Below are 22,230 nucleotides of genomic sequence, written 5' to 3'. Positions count from 1 at the left end.
GGGAGAATCGATTTGTTCACGAGTCGAGCGCATGCGGCGTGGAGCGTTCGGCAACGACTCCGAAATGTCGCCGGCACTCACGGGGATTTCCAAAGGGTTGCAAAGACAAACAGCCCCCCGCCCCCGAGTAGTTAATTAAACAGGGCTGTAGGGGGCAAGTGCTGTTTGCGAGCACCTATAAAGGACGGGCACGGCACGCGAGGGGATGGCCAGCACCACGCCCGGCCGCCTTTGTCTCCCCAGTGGCGTAGGTTTACTGCAGGCCGCACCAGGTACTCGTTTAAAGCTGAGTCGACATAGAAGGGGCCCATGACCGGTTCAGATAATCGTCACTGGGTGTTGGGGCCGGGTTCATTGCGCAGCGTTGCCAACCACTCGACTATCGCTTCCCCCCCCCCCACAATTTCTCGCGAATATCATTGCGAGTTCGTTGTTTTGCTTGTGCCGCACTGTAACATCCACACGTGAATGTATTTCGATGTTTTTTTTTAGGCAGTGGTGATGGGACCACAGTCCTGACGCCCCCAGTCAGGTTTTAACATAGTAGACTTCGGCACTGTTTTAACGCCACTTCATATGACACAGAGCGTTCTGTTATCTTTAGAATATCCAAATTAAATCGTTGAAAAACAGATTTTAGTCTTATTTGAATGTTATTATAGTGCGTTTAGCCAGGTGAGAATTCACGAGACCAGGATAGAGTCTCAGACTCCAGCTGAAAAGAAACCTCACCAAAGAAATGTCGACTTGGGGCATCGGCAAGATCACGGAGTTCTCGGATTGGGAGCGCCGCAGCTCCTACAACCTCACCTCCTACCGCTGCCACGGAGTAGAATGCACTCTTGAAAACAGTACAGAATACTGATGTTATAATAAATAGTTTACCACTACAATTAGTATTATTAGCGCTACCCAAATGAAGTCATCTTTGTTAATAGGATAGAAATATATTCTTGGTTCTTTCGGTAAAGTCACGTAGAAGGGAAATAATACAATAATATAAATATAAAACAATAAAATGCATTTTCTTGTTGTGGATTTCACGCCTGATGATGATGGTTTGTGTTGAAATCGAAACGTCGTGAGAATTTTATTGTTTTATATATTTTTTATTTTATTATTTCCCTTCTACGTGACTTTACCGAAAGACCCAAGAATATGAATCCCTGAAGTCACGAAAGCTTTAAATCAGGATAGAAATTACTTATCGGGAACGTATCCCCAGAGGCGTAGCTAGGATATTTTGCGCCCGGGGACGAACTATAAAATTGGCGCCCCCCCCCCCCCCCCCGTTTAATCACATTTTCCTATTACATCGAATAAGGAATAACAATTTAAATTTTAATGAAACATTGTATTTAAAGAAGCAAATTCATAGAAATTATATTACATGGCTCACTCAGTCACTGTCGTAGACTGGTTGACATTCTACAAAAGATACATTTTTCTTGATTTCACTGTCGCAAACTGGTCAATCACGTAATCAAAATCTTTTTTTTCCAATGTTTCTCTTTCAACGCTAAGAAGAGCAAGATCGCTGAGACGATCTTATCCCATTGAAGTTGAAAGACCGCTCACAGCTTGCAATTGAAACTGCTAATGATAATAAAATTTGCAGTGAAATTAGCAAATTCGGAAATATGTCGTCTCCATAAAACACAATAAAACCAAGAAGATCCAAAGGAGTTTCTGGTAGAACTTCATTCCGGTTAGTGAGCAGCATTTTGCAATCTCCAATTTATGTGAAAAGTTCGTGGCCATTGATGTCGATGTCATAGAAATTTCCAAAATCTGTGCAATTTCGACGAATTGCATCGACATCTGTGTCGGATAGAAGAGTTTTGACGTCCAGCAGAAATCCAAATTTTGTGTTCAGGTCTTTTAGTCGTAAAAATCGTGTTGACATCTCCAGTTGAAGTCGATAAAATACGCTCTTCATAACGCGCACAATTTCTTCTTCTGCTGAAAGTCCTGCATCTCTTGCCAGTTCTCCTGGCATCTTCTTCTGTCCACATCGATCCCCCAGGCTGTGCATCTTGTTTTGGCGTTTTCTACAGCAACTTGGCTCAAATCATCACGAAGCTTGACAAATTCATGCTCCAAAGATTAAAGATCAGTTGCTGCTTCCTTGAAATTCATAGTAGGATCCTGTAACCGCTTCTGAACACGATACATTTTTCCAAGAATGACATTCCAGAAATGTAATAAAACTACGAAGTTAAAATTTAATACGCATGCCTGTAACTGTTCTGCATCACTTCTGGTTTGAGGCATCATAGTTACGTTCTCCGATAATTTGTCTAACAGCCCTACTAGTTCATCCAGTCCTTCATAGATAGCTTTAACAGCTTCTGATCGTGGACTCAAGCGTGTTTCAGGCCGTCGTAGTTTCCGCCACCAAAAAACAGGCCAGTGACTAAGGCTGAAAGACTTCGCCTGTCTGTTGTTTGGGACGTTCTTCCATGTAAGTTCTTAATAGGCGCGCGTACAAAAATGTAATTACATGACATGTAGGCTGTGTGTGGCGGGATATATAAACTTTTAGGTTGAGGTGTAGATTTGTGCAGTAGTTTCAGGCTGCCGCGCCCGCCGCAATAAGTTATAATGTAACATTGTAAGCCTCATTTTGGCGCCCCTTTACCTTGGCGCCCGGGGACATATGTACCCCCCCTAGCTACGCCTCTGCGTATCCCCATGTCTACAATGATATGACCCGTTATCGTGCTGTTTCGATTAACGCTCACTTCTCCAGGAATGCATCTTGGGCACTCAACGGGGTCTTTCTGTACTTGCGAACAAGAGTTGCGATGGTCGAATGCAAGCGCAGGATGGTGGAGACATGGCTGCAATGTAGCGAGCCATTGTAACTCAGATCAGAGCCAGAGCATGCGTGACTTGACTGTCGTCAATGGTGACTTCTAAATCTAACCTAATGTGAGTGGCATCTGGACGGACGGAAGAGAAATCCCCCTGATTGCATTTCTGGACAGCAATGCATCGTCTTGATTGACGAGCTGACACTTGGTAATAATAATGAACTGCATGAAGGAACGACTGTCACCTTACGTGGCCTACCCCATCCATAATAAACAGGTTAATTTAGTATGTAGATCAAGACAGAGCAGAGTGGAAACAAATTATGGAACGTGGATACCTATCGGCTATCTGCCCATGAATCGTGATGGTTTTGATAAAAAAATGTATATGTTCAAAACTCGACGGGTTCGTGCGTGCCGACATCACACCACCTGACTTCGCACCCCTGTTGTTGTATCCCGCGCAAATGTCGTTAGGGGCCGTCCATAAATGACGTCACGCGATTTTGGACGATTTTTGACCCCCCCCTCGTCACAAAAAGTCAGACCCCCCCTCAAATATGACGTCACAAAGCTCTGCCCCCCCCCCAAAAAAAAACATGCCTCAAATGGCTTTAAACTATTGTCATTGTAGTGCGTATTTAATGTGACGCTGCACTCTGATGTTGTAGGATAAAACATTTATTAAAAAGTATATTTAATTCAGTGGAACGTGTTGTCTATATTTATTTAAAGTTGCGCATTTTGATGTGACGTCACATTTCTCAAACCCACCCCCCACTCGTCACACATCGTCACAAATGTCTGACCCCCCCCCCAGGTGCGTGACGTCATTTATGGACGGCCCCTTAATAAATAAAAAACATTGCACACATCGATGTTTACAGTTGTTTTCGTGTAAATCGATATTTTCATCAAAAACAGGGTGTTTGAAATGGATATCGGTTTTCTTTTGATATTCCATCCCTGTCTATCCAAGTGTGCATCACCCCCACCTGTAGGACCGTACACGTGTTAAATGTCCGATGAGCTGTGTGTTACGCGAGTGGTGTTTGACGAGGATGCAATGAGTGACGTTTGGACCGAGGCGCATAGCGACGCAAGCAAGCTAGGTATATCGTGGTGTCTCACAACTCGTAGAAACATCACGTGGTGTTGTGAGGTGGAGGTGAGAGGGGAGGGAAGGGATTGGTGGGAACCTGAACTGCAGACCTGCACCTTGGGCAGAGAACGTAAGGAGTTTATTTGCACACTAGCTTTTTTGCCCATCCAAGGACGGGTATATATTGCAGTGAATCAGAAATATTAAATAGAAAATAGTTCAGCTCAAGATTATTGAGGGGGGGGGGCGGGTTGCCCCGTGTGGAGTGACGTCATCCGCTAATGGTTATTGTGGAGGGGTGCAGCATGTGGAGTGTGCGAGCTTCTTGTGCTAAGTGTACATTTCCACGAGGGCAATCTTGATTTGAAGCTTGAAGCATGAATATATGGAGTGACGTCACGCGGGGGGGAGGGTGGAACTAATGTGGAGTGACGTCACGCACGGGACGGACAGACATTTCTGGGTGATTATTTGCACATATTTAATGCCATGTTATAAATTACATAAAATTACATACCATTTTCCATTTAAACGCAATCTATAAGCATTCTCAAGTGGCCACATTGCAAGACCTAACAATGAAGATAATCATGTATTTGGGGCTTGGGGAAATCCATTGTAATGTCATTTTTGTTTGGCAATATAGGAGTTGTTAATATACAGTCTCGTTTTTCGTGCAGTATTATGAGCATGAGTTGTAAGCTAATAATTACCAGGTAAGGACCACTGAGCTATATGTCTTTTTTTCAGAAGCGACCTGGCCACAAATGATGGCTCAAGTTATATAGAAATTTATAGCAGGCAAATACTCTAAATACACATTTCTGAATGTGGAGGGGAAAACCAGAGGACCTGGAGAAAAATCCACGCGACGACAGGGAGAACACGCAAACTCCAAATATACACAAGGCGTCAGGGTTGGGATCGAACTCACGACCTCCTATATACCATGCAAGGGAGTTAACATCTCGGCACCCCTGCGCCCCAAATTTGCAGAAGAAATATAATTAGTGCTGCCATTGGGTCACTGGTTAGTTGAACGTTTACTTGTGAATATTGGCTGGACATTGTTGTCGAGTTGAAACAGTGTATGTAAGAGGCCACTGCCAGTGCCCTAAGATCCAAACTTGCAGATGACACGTCTCAGTGCTCTACCGATAAAGAATATGCACTCTTTGCAGAAAGCACAGATGGGTAATGCCGATCACACATTTTCTGCAGCTCCAATGCACACATTATACAGCAGCTTTCAAATGCCAGCATGTCCTTTCATTGACATGTTTTCATAATTAGCATTCGACGGATGCATGCAGGGTGCAAAAGCATCGTTTGCACTTGAATGGAAAGCATTAGTAAATGTATACCATAGGCCACGTGAAGGTGTAGAAAACTGAATTAATTTTGGAAACTAATAAAATGTGGGATGGGTTGCACTGAAATGTAATTTGGTGCAAGAACTTACAACTCGCATCAACTACAAGGTACTTCAGATGTTAATTTGCAGGGTGACAGACAATAAACGTAAACAAATTATCTGCATGATAAAGCATTGTTGAATAAATATGCTTATATAGTATAAACCAGATAAAATAACAGTGCAGCAAGTCCTCTTTTTATGTTGCTAATATTCACTCTGTTTCCCTAACATTGTCTACGAATTAGGGAACTAATAATTAAAATGCATTTATTCAATATTGGAGTACATACAGTACTACTCTCTACAAGGGGTTCCTCTACCTACGAACACTCGACTTACGAACGTTTAGAGATACGAACAAACCTGTCCGTATGTCCAGTATCCTGTTCGAACCAAGAGTCGTAAGTTCAACCCCCAAGCAATAGATCGCGGTGGTGGCATCTACATCGGCAGAACATGAAGAACCAGTGGCATCTACATCTACAGGAGATTATATAACTTTTAAAGCCATTCCCCGTGTTTGTTTAAAATCGACGAAAGTAAAGTTGTACTTACGAACAATTCGACTTATGAACAGACCTGGAAACTAACTCGTTCATAAGTAGAGGAGTCCCTGTTTGTGCAATATCCGCCACCATCTCTGGTGAGCACTGTGTTTTAACTTATTTATTTAAACGTGTTATATAACACACTGTTAGGAATCTTTTTAAGACTTAATATTTCTTCTGCAATTTTTGACGAAAATTTTACCCCAGAAACGTAATTAAGTCAACGGTAAAATAGGTGTTTAGATTTATGTTTCGCCTCATTTAACACGTTTTCCAAGGATGCATCCCCAACGTAAATAGATAACTTACTGTATATTTTAATATTTCATGATAGACATACATTTAGATGTGGATAAACACCCAACGGATATCAAGTTAGATTAGTGATAAAAACATAAAAGTGTAATCTGGCAGCAAACAACACAATTACGTAAGTGTTAGGTGCAGCGTAGTGATGTTAGTGAACGCTTCCATGAAAGACGTCTTGGAAGACCTTCAAAAGCGAATTTTCAACAAACACAATGCGTATGTTGGTCACAATTGTAGGTTGTTGTTTTTTTGCAAACGCATGGATTGCGTTTAGCATACTAGAAGCAACGTTCCGAGGTGATAGCTTCGCGTCACCTGATGAAACGACATGGGCAAGAATAAATCATTTAGCATGATACTTGAAAAAAATTTGCCGAGATTTTGGTAATAATTTCTACGTATAATTTTAAGGTAAAGTGTCTCCATACTTTAGTGTGTGGCAATGCTCATCTATTTTGGTGGCCCTGAGCATGTGGATATCAAACATTCCCAATGGCAAAGGCCAGTTTTTACATTTGAATAACTGAAGACAAATTTCATTTTTCACCATTCTTGTATGGAAACAAAATATAACATTCATTAAAAAATCTAATATATATGTACCTGTACCAAATGCTGGAAAAGACACAGATTTAATATTTTTCTTTTGACATTTATGTAGAATTCTTGAACAGGTTTGTTCAATATTTTCTGGAAGTCCTGCAATGTGCAAAATATATTTGCACTCCAATTGGCCTGCTGTGGTCACAACAATGTCTCCGAACTTGGGATTTTCTGCAATAAGGAAATAATACATATTCAAACATCGAAAAAATAAGGGATTATATAAAAATTGAATACAATAAATAATATTTATCCTGACCGTATAACTTCAACCTATAAAACAACATCAATGACCTATTCTTGACCAAATAAATGGAAACTATCATGAATAACACAATAATTACCTTTTGAGAATTCATCTTTAATCGTATGTCCAGCAGCCTTAAGGATAGCACTGCAAATTCCTGGAAGGGTAACACAACAACAATCATAGTTTTTAACATATACTTGCAGCCTGCATGTTTTTTGGACGTGACTGTCCGTCTGTCACTCCCGCCAGCCAAACTTTACTTTATAAAACGCTATAGTGAAAGTACCTGTCGTTGAATGACGGTCCTCCCACCACCACTGGGTCCCCCACTCTCACGCATGGGACTCCCAGACCCCTCCGTCCCCTACCCATATATACACCCCCATACGGGCCCCCCTCGCGCACGCCCTCAAGCGTGCGCCCCCCTCCACCCCCACGCATCCCCCACCTGCGCTCCCCTCGGTGCCCATCCCGTGCCTCCCACCGCGTGCCCCCACCCATGTGCCAGCTACATCTGCGGCCCTTCCTCTCTGCTCGTTGGGTGGCATATGGCCTCCAGCCAGTTAGAACGCACGCAGAACAATTTTGTAATGTAGTATGAAACGCAAGACACTTCACATTTAAGAGGAAACGCTAAATTATAGTCATAGGTGCGGTAGGATGGGGGTCAAGGTAGGGAAACAGGGAGAAATGACAGAGCAACATGATATGGCACAGCCCAGGGAGAAGCAACTGGGGTCCAACACCAACAACAGAGACATCGATGGGGGCCGGGACCCTTCGACGAGTTCCATTGCGGATGCTCAACCAACGAGTACAACGAGTGACAGGCGAGTCTTGAGGGCACGAAAGCCCTTTTCACAGAGTTCCAGGGGCAGCCGGAACAGCACCAATGAGTTCCACGGCAGTAAAGGCAGCGAGGATTCAGAGGAGAGGTCAGGCAAAAGGAGGTAGCAAGAGGTGGAGGCACATAGATGGGGCGAAACAAAAAAAAACCTGAAGTCAAGGAGACAGAGGAAAAGCTTGAGTTGGCGAACACTGCCGGACCCATTTAAAGGGTCGGCTTTTTATCCCCAGGTCGGGCTTACCCCTCCCCTCATGACCCCTCCTCCAGAACCTTCTGGACGGTCTTAAGGGGTCTTAATCTTAAGGGGTCTTAGGATCGGTGGGCGGTCCCTATCCTCCTAAGCCCCCAGCCCCTAGGGTGTCTTGGGGGTCAATCTCCGGTCACAGGCCCCCTAGGGGGAAGGGGGCTTGACCTTTGGTCAACCCCTACACACCTCGCTCTCTCTCGGCTGCCCCCTGTCGGCCCGTGAGCGTGGTGGCAGGTAAGCTGCTTACAGCGCCTTGCTATGGCGCAACACATGCCAGTGTGAACGTTGTTGCTAGTGATCACAGCTGAGTAGCTAGCGATTGATCGCGGGGTTAAAGGAACCCATTTTCACTTTTATAAAGTACTGTTTATTTCATGTTAATTTTCTTGAAAGTATCCTGTGCAAATTCTGTAATTATGTTATTGGTGTGGTTCATGGTTACCTTTGGTCACACTCATCGTAGCGTTTGTGGAGTTGACGATGGCGTCCGTCTTCTCTTGAGTGATATCCCCACTGCACAGCTCAACAGTAATTCCCTGTATTTTAAATGGATTCTTATTATGCTCTGCAACGTAGAAAATTGTAATGTTTAAACATTTCCACAGACTACCTTTTAACATAATAATTAATTGAAATGCACATGGTAATACAATTAGACCCTGAGGCTTGACATCTTGGAAGTAAGAAAAAGCAAACATGGTCACTACATTTTTTCGTAATGAATGCATGCAGGCGTCAAAAGCATGAGAGAACACGTGAATGTTGTACCTGCGCCAGTTTGAAACCTTTCCTCCTGCTTAAGGTTGGGCGCTCTGGCTTTGGAGTCCGATATGGAACTCGATATTTCGTTTTCAAAAGCCTGTAACAGTAAAACTCACTTAAGAATACGGACTCTGCAGCAGGTTATTTTGTAAATACTAGTAAAATATCTGTACGGAAAGCACACAGGTGTTTGGCATTGAATAATTACAGTAAAATACATTCGTTTTAACTGTGAATAGGCCACTTTACAGGATAAGTAAATGACATTTTACAATGCACCATATACTGTACATTGCATATAAAATGTAATAACCTTTTAAAATCATCTCAAATCTGGGATGTAATGCATGTAATATCATACACAGATTCCTATTACAATAATATTTCACTTCATACTATCTTAAATATTTTCTCTCCTACATCGTCATTGTAAAAACATGTCTGTCACTATTACTAAACACACATTACCTGTTATAAAACATGTTTATATAGTCCACTGTACGTTCCAAGAATATCAGCCCTTTGCATTTGGTAAATAATCACCTTTTGGGGGAAAGCAACAGTAGTCATCCCATGAATATCCCATTAATATACTGGTCCTCACCATAAAAATGTGGAGATTCTATGACAAACCTGGGTCTGTCAATACTTAGGCTTTTTAAATTTCCGCATGAGTATGTTTTTTGAAAACAAAGAAAGGTAGTGTATACCTGTATTAAAATGTACACTTACCTTAAATATGTCTGGTTTAGAGCTAAAGATCACAAATCGAATGAACTGAAGAATGTCGTCTTCATGCTCCTTGCTGAACTGGATGGCAGCTGACAGCATGGCACTAGCAACCTGCGGTGGCGGGTGGTTTAAATTCCCAGTGCCCAGGGCTGGGAAGGAGATGGATGTCACGTTTGCTTTGTGAGCTTTCTTCAGGCAATCCAATGTCATTTTGTACACAGACTGCAAAACAAGTAGACGACATAACTGCAACGTGGAATTATCTTGGTAAAGTTACAGCATGTAAAACATGTTTGTTGAAATAGTATTTTTACTTTCCTAATTGAGACATTTTAAACTTAACGATAAAATTGCAACCAACCTTATATTATTAAGTCCAATAAACGTACTGTATATAAAATAAAAACATGTTGAATCAAGTAGTATTTGTACATTTGCAATAAAAAAAAGGTTTTTCGTGTTTCTCTTACCATGAATCACGAATTGTGGCCTTTATATAAAAAACGAAACAGGTGGACTTTTCCACAAATCTGGCTGTCACCTGATGAAGCTAGTTCTAATTACTGGCGAAACATCGTACTCGGATTGTAATTGTTGTGGCTTGGCTCTCCAACACACCGGTGTGCTGTACTAGTGTCGAATTGGCACGTTATTTTTAGGTGACAACCCTTACTCGTTGGCTGTGTCGGGTGGTGGCGGGTTTTAACACATTTATATATTCACGCGATCTAACCCAAAAAAAAAACCTTATGGATGATATTGGTCACGAAAGCCTACGTGTTAACTATTGAAACTTTATGGAGGACTTTGGGTTTGAGTAAACAGGGATAAAGATGCGAATCAAGTTCATAACTGCATGTTAAACCCAATTCATATCCTGGAGAGATTTGCTAGTGCAGGCTGGTAAAACAATGTTTGTGATCCGACAGCCATGGAGGGCATGGCAAGAGTTGTGTTCCTAATAAGAACAGCTTCAAATTTAAGACTGGCAAATCTTTTAAAGTTATTTTAAATGGATCACTTCATCAAAAGGGAAATTCCCTGGGTAGAACGAATCACATCTTAGAAATCCACGAGCCCGACTGATGGATTACTCCATCAACCAACAGTTCCATATGGTCAGGTGTAAAATTTCTGCCATAAATAGTGCAAATCGCTATCCCATAGCATTTTAACAATGTTGTGTCTTGTACACGAAGGCACCATTGGGATTAATTTGGTTTGAATTCATTAGTCTGTTTATGAGACTGTGGAAGTAGGGCATGAAAGCCCCTTATTTAGGTACAAGACTGCTGTGCCCAATTTTATTGGGCTCTTGGCAGCGAAATGTGCCGATGTCGAGCTCACAGGCTCTTGATTGTTTAGAGCCACTTCAGCAGAGCTTTGCCTTCTGGCAAATGTCAACAGGATTGAGCAACCTTTGTGGAAATCAGCCAATTTATGGCACGTTATTTTTAGAGATCAAGTCCACCGTGTTTATACATTCATTTTCATGTGGCTTATTAAAAATCCACATGGTACAGTATTAAATTGGTAAAGTATAGGAACACAAAACTAAACGAATGCAGAATCTCCACCACTGGCTCAGGGCACAACCCAATGCTCAAGTGGAGCAAGCAAAGAATTTCACACTTAGAATTTCACTTTTGTCTTCCTACATTAGATTAAATAACAAGGCCACTTACCCCTTTGTTTATAACAGGTTGCAGAGCAATATGGTACACTTCCTTGCAAGATAGACGACATTTTGAGGTGTCTGTGCTTATGATGTCTCCATGACCAATGCGACAGTTTTTTTTTCTGTTAAGTTCATCCTGGAGTGCAGGCCCAGCTTTACGAAGAAGAGCAGCAGATGTTGCACCTCCATTGCGAAGTTTCATTTCAATAGACGTGGAGTTCACGATAACTTCAGTCTGAAACAAATGATGTAAATATTATACTCTATTTGGGGGGGCGGTACATTTAACTTGCACATGTTTAGGGCGACATGAACATTTACAACTGGATGACAAAAACTCTATGACAGTGTTAAGTATGATAATTGTTTTTTTACCCTTTAATCTGGCAACAAAACTGACACCTTTTTTTACAAGGAGTCATGTTTGCATATACCACAATACCTGCAGTCATAATGCAAACAAAAAACATAACTCTGCCAGATAAAAGGGTAAAACAACTATTATCATATTTTTTTACTGGCAAATGAGGTACCAATAGTGTTAAGTATTTGAACCAATTAACTAGTTTTTAGAGCTCGGGCGAAGCTTTGAATAATCAACTACTTTTTGCGGGCAATTGCTCAGCCCGCTTTAAAAATGGCAGCCTGCCACAGATGGGAAACCCCCTACAAGTCACGTTCTGCGTGAATTAACCGACAAAGTCATTATGCTGGTGAATTTATGAAGCTGCACCCTTCACCTCCCATCCAGAGGCACACGTGGGGATAGGGGACAGACGTTTATCGACTATTTTCATGTCATCTTATTTACCAATAGATAATTATTAGAGTAATTGAACAATTATTGAATCGGGTATCCCAGTTCTACTATTTTTTCATAAACAAGGTGGTAAGTGTACACAGTAATGCACATTCCTTTGTCATTCAACTGCGGGATGAAGGTCTCCCAATGCTGTGTCATTTGTAGGCATTGTTTGGTCACTGAAAACTTGAGGGGGTGGTGAGGGGCTGGAGAGCTTGACCAGTTCAAATATCAAGCACCACTGTTCGCTATGTCCGGGAATTAAGCTCAGGCGGCCAGACTTGTAATGCAGTGTGCTTACTATAGGGCCACTACCCAACCCTCAACAGTGTACATACAATATATCCCATGCCATACATAAAGACGTGGAGTGGTGGTGCAGTTGTTAGCATACTGCTCTGAACCCAACGACAAGAGTTTGATTCCCAGCCACAGCTAATATCAGTAGCAAGTCATATCTGAACTAGTCCAAACTACACCAATGAATGATACGGCATGGGGAGGCATTCATCCAGCAGTGAAATGACAATTTTCTTAGCCTTATTTATTTAGTTATTATATAGAGGTGTCTTGCTGATGCTGTGTGAGATTAGACTCAAACATAGTATTGCCAATCATTCCTCCCGGGTCAATGATATGCATACAGCATTGTTAAGAGTTAACACTGTTTTTTTCATAATATAGGTTTTTTTTGGGTTACATCACGTAAATATAAATAGGTCGTTAAACCCGCCACCACCCGACACAGCCAATTAGTAAGGTTTGGCGGGTATAACGACACATTTATATTTACGCGATGATATTGGTCGTGAAGCCTACGTGTTAAACTGTTTTTTCGTGGAGAGTGAACCCCACCATAGAAATGTAGAATTTTCCAACACTTTCTCATGACTGCATATAGAATTGAGTGCTACCTAATACTCATTTGAGTATTGTAACACAATGACATTTCACATTGAGAAAGTATGCATGAACAATTGAATGGTACCAGAAATAACTTACCGTTTCATCTTCAATATTTCCAAATACAACTTGTATCTTTCTTCCTTCATTTGTGGTAAAAGAGCTTCTTTGAATGTCGTTCATTTCTGCAGAAAATGTCTCCTTTGTTTGACGACTTCCCCGAGCAGTGACTCTTTCTTCAGTTTCATGAAAAGCACATTTAAATTTTTTGTTTGGGCCCTCATCCTCTTCTTCTTCATGCAATTTATGGGTTTTCCTTGACTGCTCTTCTGATCGGTTCTTGCGGTTCATTGTAAGCTCTATGGTTTTTCTCAATTCATAAATAAATTCGTGATTAATATCCACGATGTGAATATCAGTCAGGGTTTTCGGGCAATCGTGAGTTCTTTTACAGTACTCAAAAATAGCACGGCAAATTTCTTGAGAGCAGATATCCAGTGGGAAGGAAAATATTCCAGCACTAATAGCAGGAATTGCAATGGATTTGAAACCTTTTTCATCAGCCTTCTTTAACGCATTCATGACAACCTTTCCAAGAAGAAAAACTCCTAGAGATGTATTAGACCGGTAATCTCCCCACGCAGGGCCGACAGCATGAAACACCTTCTTGCATGGCAGGCGGCCTGGCCCCGTTATGGCCAACTCTCCTGTAGGCACTTTTCCATGCTTTTTGACGTAAGAATCACTCTCCTGCTGAATGACTGTACCTCCTGCATAAGACAGTACTCTAGCGAGCCCCCCCAAATGTTGTAAATCTTCATTTGCTGCATTTACAATCACATCCACATTCATATTTAAAATGTCGTCTTCATGCACAAATAGAAATCGATTGCCAGGCAATCTTACAGGAGGCCTTTGTTGAGTTGGTCTTTCTGAAGCACCTGCCACTGAAGCAAATTCTTCTTGATTCTGAGTATAAAATCGAGATTTACGCCCTCTGTGTTTCTCTAGGAACATAGAGATGCTCTTTGCATCTGGTACCCCTCTCTCAATTCCCCCAAGTTCTTTGTTGACCTTTGAAACCACATTATTTATAGACTGCTTGTGTTTCTCGACCTCTTCACTGTGGCCCGTAATAACGATATCCATCAGTGAATCGTGTCTTTCTACAGAAACACTTTTGAATGCAGGATGTTCGGTGATCTTCATGTATTCAATGATGCAACTGCACAATGCTTCATTCTGCAAAGGAATTATTTCTTCAGCAGTGTTGTCTTTGAAATAGCTTGTCAACTCCTTATCTGCCTTTTCTACTGCCTCTGCTATCCCTGCGATGTAAATTGCACGGCAGGTGCCATCGTTGTGCTTTGAAAGAGTGAATATGCATTTAATATTTCCAGAAGAAAATGTGTGCTCTAGTTTTTTAAAAAACACATTCCACTGTTCATTTTTCATGACAGTTACATGCTTTTTAGTAACCATAAAAAGCAGATCCTTTAAGATGCGATTTAAAATGTCATGGGCCTGTTCAGAATAACCCTCTATTGAATAAATGTAGATTTCATTTTCATCAAATCCACAAAGGGCTTTAATGTTATTAGCAGTAAAGTGCATTTGCACCAAGGCATTGATGTCAGTCTTTCTTATAAAGTCGTTCAGATAACTTCCAAAGCTACATTTCTTTTTGTCTGAGTTTTCTATGCTGGATTCTATATATATTTTGGCATCTGCAACTTTTCTGGCATTTCCCTTGAGGTATAATGTTGATGCTTTGCTATCCATGTTAAATTGTACACCTGGAAAGCTCATGCAGAGCTTATCTTGTAGCAAATAAAAATAATGAGGTTCAATGTTCATAGATAAAATACCTCGATTAACCTCGCTCATGATGTCTTCTATTTCTTGTTTTACTTGTTTTACTTCATCAGATTTCCCCGTCAGTTGTATGCCATTCATATACAACACTTCTACATCCATTTTTTGCTCAATCTTTCTTTCTACCTCCTTCCATTCTTTTTCTGTGCATGTTATTGTTTCATGAGCATAACCCTCCATAAATTGTGAAAACATATTTGTAACCAAACCTTGCCATTCATTGTGGTCTGTAATTGACTCATTTACTGGTAAGAATAAGATGGTATTAACATCCAACAACACCGTGAATTTGCATCTGGATTTTTCCAGGGCTCTTTCCAGCGCTGACTTGTGCTCTTCATTCGATGTGATAAACTTTAGCAAATATTCATTCAGTGTCTCCTTGAAAGGCTTGGGTTTCTCTGGCGTATCTGTTGATTTATCCAATGGGATTTCCTTTGCCTTTTCACTCTGATGAAGACAGTGGGTTAAGGAGAAGATTATTCCCATGTAAGCAACAACATAACGAGTATCAATGTAATTATTTACATGCCTTCACTGGCTTTTTATTCTTATCCACCTCAGTCTGTTTTTACAAAGTAATATATTTGTTCGTTTATTAGCCCATTGGGCTTCTGTTAATCAACAGCAAATTCTGAACAGGGTTTGACCCAGTCGGTGTCATCAGCAGAGTCAGGCATGTTAAATACTGCTTGTTAAATGTTATTGGTAAGTCCGGAATGGAAAGGCATTTATTTCATTTATTGGCCAGGGTACAATATTATATGCACTTATGCTCATGGTGTAGAGAGAGTAAACTTACCAATAACATCTGGCAAAACTTCAGCGTTTCAAATGCCTGATTGCTGATGAAACCCAGGGGGTCGAAACCATTCTTGAGTTTGCATGCTTCAACAGGCGATGCTGGTTAACGTAAGTCTGGGAGGTCAATTGGCTGATGGACTAAACATTTTATATTTTTGTGTGGAGGTATGTAATGAAAGGCGAATTATTTATTTCCTGAGTGTTCCAGTATAGTGCTCAGTGAGGTCTTTTTAAATCCTTTATATTAAGTTCACTTGCTTGCTTGCGTGCTTGCTTGCTTAGGACCGTGCAAATATTTCGGTCGTTTTTTAACCCACTTCCCGTGATTCAATCGAGCTGACATTTTGCACACAGACTCGTTGTGCTTGACAATTCATTTTTGTGAAAAAACATTTCTAAAATTTTACACTGTTTAGGGAATTTTTTACAAATATTTAATTACCAATTGCTTAATTGTGGCAGCCAATCATCTGCCCCATAGGTGGCAGCCATCTCAAGCCAGAGGACGAGAGGACTGTAGCCGCCCGTTTCATGATGACGCAAATGTTGACTAACCACATGGCATGAAATCCCTGCCCCCACGCTGTACAATGGAGACTATTTATAGAGCAGTTAAATTGAAGCCGCCAGGTTCTTGAAAGTGGTAAAACGGGTCAACGCTAGTGCCCTCGGGAATATACGGGGCATGTCAAGAGGTGATCTTTCATTTTAAAATCCTTTATATTAACTTCACTTGCTTGCTTGCTTACTCAACGTAAAACAGAAATTAATAATAAAATGAAACCGATGCCACGCATATAAAGGATTTATAGTGAAAAACTTTGTTTTTACGGTTAATTTTTTTACTGTCATTTTGAAAGCAAATACAATGGGCTTAATTCTACTTCGCTTCAACATTTCATCTCCCCTTTATGGTCCCTTCAGCTCGCTCTATGCCAACAAATAATTTTGTTCATCTCAATTAACTTTGGATAATATATAACACAAAGTAATCATTTGTGTCATTGTGGAGAAAATAAATAACAAAATAGACAAGCAGACAATCTGTCTCCTTCATGTAATTGTCTCTTCACATAAACATTAAAAACATCTATTTTGTTAATGCTGGTGAATAGCCAGAGATGATCCTTAACTAAATTTAAAACTAATTCCTTTAGGACTGCTTAGTGTGGTTTAGTTTGTTGTCCTTCCCCCACACCTCCGATAAGCCCTGTTGGCTACGAATGATGCGAAAGAAGTTCTACATACATATCTAACATCTGGAAATTTACCAGAATTACTATGAGCCAAGAATGTCCTGGCGTGACGTCACTCCACGAGGCCCACCCCCCCGCATGACGTCACTCCACATAAGGGCCACCCCCCCCTCATTAATATTCATGAGTGGGTGGATTTTTACACTAACGCAGAGGTCGAGCTAAATGAAATAATTTATTACACAAGGTCGCTTCAAATATGACGTTTATGTACAGAAAGTGAAGATAAAAAATAAATCTATGCAGCACAGTGCTCCATCCATGTGTGACGTCACCGCAAAAGAGCCCCCCCCCCCCCTTCATTAATATTCATGCACGCGTCGAAATTTACACTTACGCACAAGGTCGCACACTCCACAAGACGCACCCCTCCCCTCATTAATAATCATAAGCGGGTGACGTCACTCCACATGCTGAATCCCTCCCTTCATGAATAATCATGAGCGGGTGACGTCACTAGATGCCGCACCCCTCCACAATAACTGAGGTGACGTCACTCTACATGCCGCACCCCCCCACAATAACCATTAACGGGTGACGTCACTCCACGTAGGGCACCCCCCCCCCCCCCCCCGTTAATAATCATGAGCTGAATAATTTTTCTATTGAATATTACAGATTTACTGCAATATACACCCGTCCTTGGACGGGAAAAAAAAGCTCGTTTATTTGACCAATCCTGACTGCTGATGAGACACTATGTAAATACCAGTCTAGAGCGTTTGCTGCTAAAATTGTGCACTTCCAGGAGGCAGTGAGGCCAATAATTTGTGCAAAAAATGTGTTTTTCTGTGGAGAGACAGATATATGAAGGAGACTTTGTCTGCTTACCCATTTCGACCATTGAGAATTGTACTGCTTCTTATAATAATGCAATGTGAAATATTATAACAGTTGTGTTATATGTCTGCATACAAAGACATGGTTACCTCTTCACTTTTGTCATTGGCTGAGGTTTGTAAATCTATGGATGCTCCAGGCTCCGCAGGAGTTGCTGGTGAGGCCGTGAAGGCAGTGACGTGCACCTCCACCTTCACATCACTGGACACCTCAACCACGTGCTCACCTTTAGCTAAGACACTGTTCCGCACTGCAACAAAAATGACTAGTATTTAGTCATTTTTCTTCAATACTAACAAGGACCAAAACAATGCATCGATGAAAATGTACTCTTGATTAACCTGATATAGGTATAAAAGAATGGGTTACCTTCGGTTATGCACTTTTTATACAAATTATATGCTTATCTGGAGTGTTGAATCTGAGCTGTCAGTGGTCAGGTGAGCATGAGTGGTGTGTCAGTAACTATCTGGTGAGTGTCCGGTAAGTGGTGAGCATCTGGTGAGTGAATGCCTGATCAGTGTGAGTATCGTAAATACCCACCATCAGACTTACTGAGAGTGATGAGTGTATGGTGGAAGGCAGTGGCGGCTCCTGCAAAATCTCTCAGGGGGGGCAAATGTCTGGATGATTGATAAGGATAAGGTCCACCCATGCAATGGATAAATTAACAGCTTAAGCATGTAAAGGCAACTTCACTTCTTTAATATTAATGAAAAATAAAGTGACTCTTACAATACATCTTGTTTGTTTCTATACTCACTATTAAAACGAACCACTCAAGTTTCTTTTATTAAAGATTCCACTAGGTGGCGACAAATTATATTGTTGGATGAAACGTGCTTACGTATGATGATGTAAGCACGTATGATGACGTAAGCACGTTAGGGCGAGCCCTCCCGGAAGCCATAGAGAATGCATTGCAGCGCCCCCGTTCGAAAAAAAACATCTTTGAATGTAAGTTTATGGGACCACTCGGGGCGATTCTCAGCTGGAGGGAAATCGCCCAAAAAGAGGCGGTACTCCACAGAACGTAGCATGACGCTGATTGGACTATATCCAGAGGCACAGTGACGGCTAGCGTGACTCTGTGGTTGAATGACATTGGTGGTGCGTCGCCCAATCGCCCTAATGAAGAAACCGCCCCTGGTGGAAGGTGAACGGTGAGTATCTGGCTAATATGAGTGGCTGGTGAGTGCCAGTGTTTGGTGAGTTCCAAAATCATTCGTGTGAGGTGAGTGGTGTCTGATGGGAGTCTGGTGAGTGCCCGTGTTCTGGTGATACATTATCCTTATGAGGAAGGAAAGACTAAAGTATATATATAGTGATGCAAGACAATCTAATATATGTAACTATTTCCTTATTCTTGGGTCTTTAAGAAAAGTTACAAAAAAATTACAAAAACTACCACGTTTCGATCGCAACACAAGCAATCGTCATCAGGAGAAAATCGAAACGTGGTAGAATTGTTATTTTTTTAATTTTCTTTGAACCTATCTACGTAACTTTACCGAAAGACCCACGAATATGAATTCCTGCAGTCACGAAAGCTTTAAGTATGTATTTCCTTGGCAATATATACAGTGTCTTGCACATGTGTAACATTAATCAGTATTGTTAAACATCGCGTGATCCACATAATTCCACTTAAATCCGTTTATTAATTTAATTGGCTAAATATTCCAATGCAGAATGCGCCTGAAAGTGAAACTTTTCTTGGTAAATCTTTTTGTTTTGTTTTTGTCACTTGTTACATTGATGATCCCGTTTAGTGAGTTTTCTGGGTATTTTACAAGGGAATTCTGTGGTGCATGAACACAGCAGCAACAAAAAAAAAGACAAAAACATTATTATTGCAGAGAACGAGTACAGGGTCCTTAAGGAATATTGCAAAATTAACAAACAAGGTATTTAATGGTCGTAAAAGGCACGTGAACCTAAAAACAAGACACTGAAAATGTGTGAGAGCAAGATGTGCCATAAAACATTGTTACGTGTGCAAGTGAGCTGTGTTTTTGGTCTAATAGGAACAAAAAGAGGAGAGGGGAGTGAAGGAAGGCAACCAAGCTGTACAGAATCGTGAAGTAGTAACGCGGAAATATTTTTTACCACGTTTTTACCAAATGGATTTTTTGCATAGGAATAAAGAGGCACTTATGAGGCTACAGAAGGCGAGTGAGACGATCCAATGGCGGAGCCAGGATTTTCAGGTAGGGGGGGCAACCCCTCCAGCAATGAAAAATGATAGAGGAGTTGTTAGTAAGTAAGGACTTGTCCCTTGCTTTTTATTCGACGCGTGTGCGGCAATGGCGCAGCCATCGATCGAGGGTCAAATCCGAACTGTGTGTGATCGGCATCGCTCTCGCTGAAGGTGTTGATGCCTTCAGGGAAGTCGTGGACTGTATACGCAACTGCGCACAATTCTGAGTCACTTATAACCGCTTTGCCGTTACCTATTGCCAATTATGGACTATTGTCCTATCATCTCATAAAGTCCCTGGCACATAATAATATGCTATACAGTGGCATTGGGGGTCGCAAAATTCCGATTTATTACTAATAAACCCCAATGATTCGATCGAAATTAGGGATTTCGACGAAATTAGGAATTTCAATCGGATCATTGGGGGGTCACGTGCCACCCTCCTCCCCCACTGGCTCCGCCAGTGAGAGGAACTAAGTGGTCCTTTAGGTAACTGGCAGATTTGTTTAAGAAGACTTTTAGGATGAAGACAGCCTCGTAATGGTCTCTTCGGATATCCAGGTAGGACAGAGTTGAGTTAATACTGTATACAGGTTGCAATGATGAGTTCTACAAGGGTCATCAGTGCCGGCCCGAGCCTCTTGGGGGCCCTAAGCAGAATTTGATTTGGGGGCCCCCCTCCCACCACGCAGACTCATCTGTGCTAGAAGATTATTGACACAAATGTCACACTATAATGTTATAGCGAATATTATAAACGAATACAGTGAGGTTATGTATTAATAAAAAATAAAAACAACACTTAAAATACTTCACTCTTTTATTAAAACTTCTGAATACAAACGGTCACAAAAAACATATTAAATAAATTATTTGCAAATGTGCATTAAATGTGCAATCTTTTAAATAAAACCAAAATAGACAAACATTAATCTAATCAAAAATAGAATGTTACAAAATAAAAGATACTTAAATAATGAAAGCAAACATAAGAACAGCAAGGGTTCAACAATGTCAACTGTACAACAATGACCTCAAAATCGTTCCTTCCTAGCTTTTCTGGAGGCAAAGTCACTAATGACATCATTGTATGGTATTGCTTGGCCAACTTTGTTATTAATACTAATGACTGCAAGTCCACTTAGTCTTTCCTGGGCCATTGATGATCTCAAATATGTTTTTATCAATTTGAGCTTGGAAAAGCTCCTCTCTGCTGAGGCAACTGACACAGGCAGAGTGCAGGCTATCCTGAGAGCTACCCAAAGATTTGGGTAAAGCTCACACATCTCATTTTGTGAGAGGTATGTGAGAAGCTCAAAGGCAGTCATCATAGTTTGGGGAAGTTCAGGAAGACTCTCTATCTCTACTGCCAGTGCGCTACCATCAATATCAGCCTCCTCTCCACAAGAGAGTTTTTCCCCAAGAAGCTCACATTGTTCCCTCCGGACCTTTTGATCTAGCTCCCTAAAATTGAGCAGCACTCCAAAGTTCTCTTTAACCTCACTTAGAGACTTAAATCTATCCTCCAATGACAGAATACTACGGTCCACTACAGCATTAAAAAATGACACTTCCAGCCTCTTCATAGCGTCCACTATCGGCTCATCTGCAGCCTCATAGGCAAAGTGCCTTTTTGTAGAACGCAATCGCTTCTCTTTCAGCACTGCTTCTGTGTTCATCCGCTCACAAATTTCTTTAGCAGATGTCTGTGCATCACAGAAGCCTGTTTTTCGGTAACTGATAAGTTCGCCTTTGTTCTTTTTTACAAGGTTAACCGCTACATCAAGCTGCATGTTGGTTGACTGTAGAAGCTTGCTCGTGATGTTAATTTTAGACAAAATGTCACACCAGACAACACAACAAATCTGAAACCTAAATGAACCTATCTCTTCCGCAAGGGAGTTGGCTTCAACAGCCACTACAGGGTCAGTCGCTTTACTTCTCAGTTCTAGCAGGGCTTCCCTCACCTTCTCTGACTGGTAGCGCAAAGCTTCAATACTTTTTATCCGGCTTTCCCAGCGTGTCTCACTCCAGGACTTGAGGGTGATGTCAACAAACTTCCGTAAGATGGCCCACCTTTGAGTGGACCCAGCGAACAAATTGTACAGCTTCTCCTCAAGTGACGTGAGCACAATTTGTGCTGCTGCTGCACAAAACATACTGTAAATAATAATGCAAACATACCTTTATCTCGCTCTTTTTTCTCCTCCTCGGTCCTTTTCTTTTTTCTTTTTTC

General features: G+C 41.3%; 1 protein-coding gene across 1 annotated transcript in view; it reads right to left on the bottom strand.

The window, feature by feature from the left end:
* Positions 1-22,230, bottom strand: part of LOC144941972 (guanylate kinase-like) — a 174,514-nt gene that overhangs the window by 142,138 nt on the left and 10,146 nt on the right. The gene's annotated exons all lie outside the window — the stretch shown is intronic.

Source organism: Lampetra fluviatilis, chromosome 2, assembly GCF_964198595.1.
Source record: "Lampetra fluviatilis chromosome 2, kcLamFluv1.1, whole genome shotgun sequence".
Classification (NCBI taxonomy): domain Eukaryota; kingdom Metazoa; phylum Chordata; class Hyperoartia; order Petromyzontiformes; family Petromyzontidae; genus Lampetra; species Lampetra fluviatilis.
This window is presented reverse-complemented; position numbering and strand designations above follow the sequence as displayed.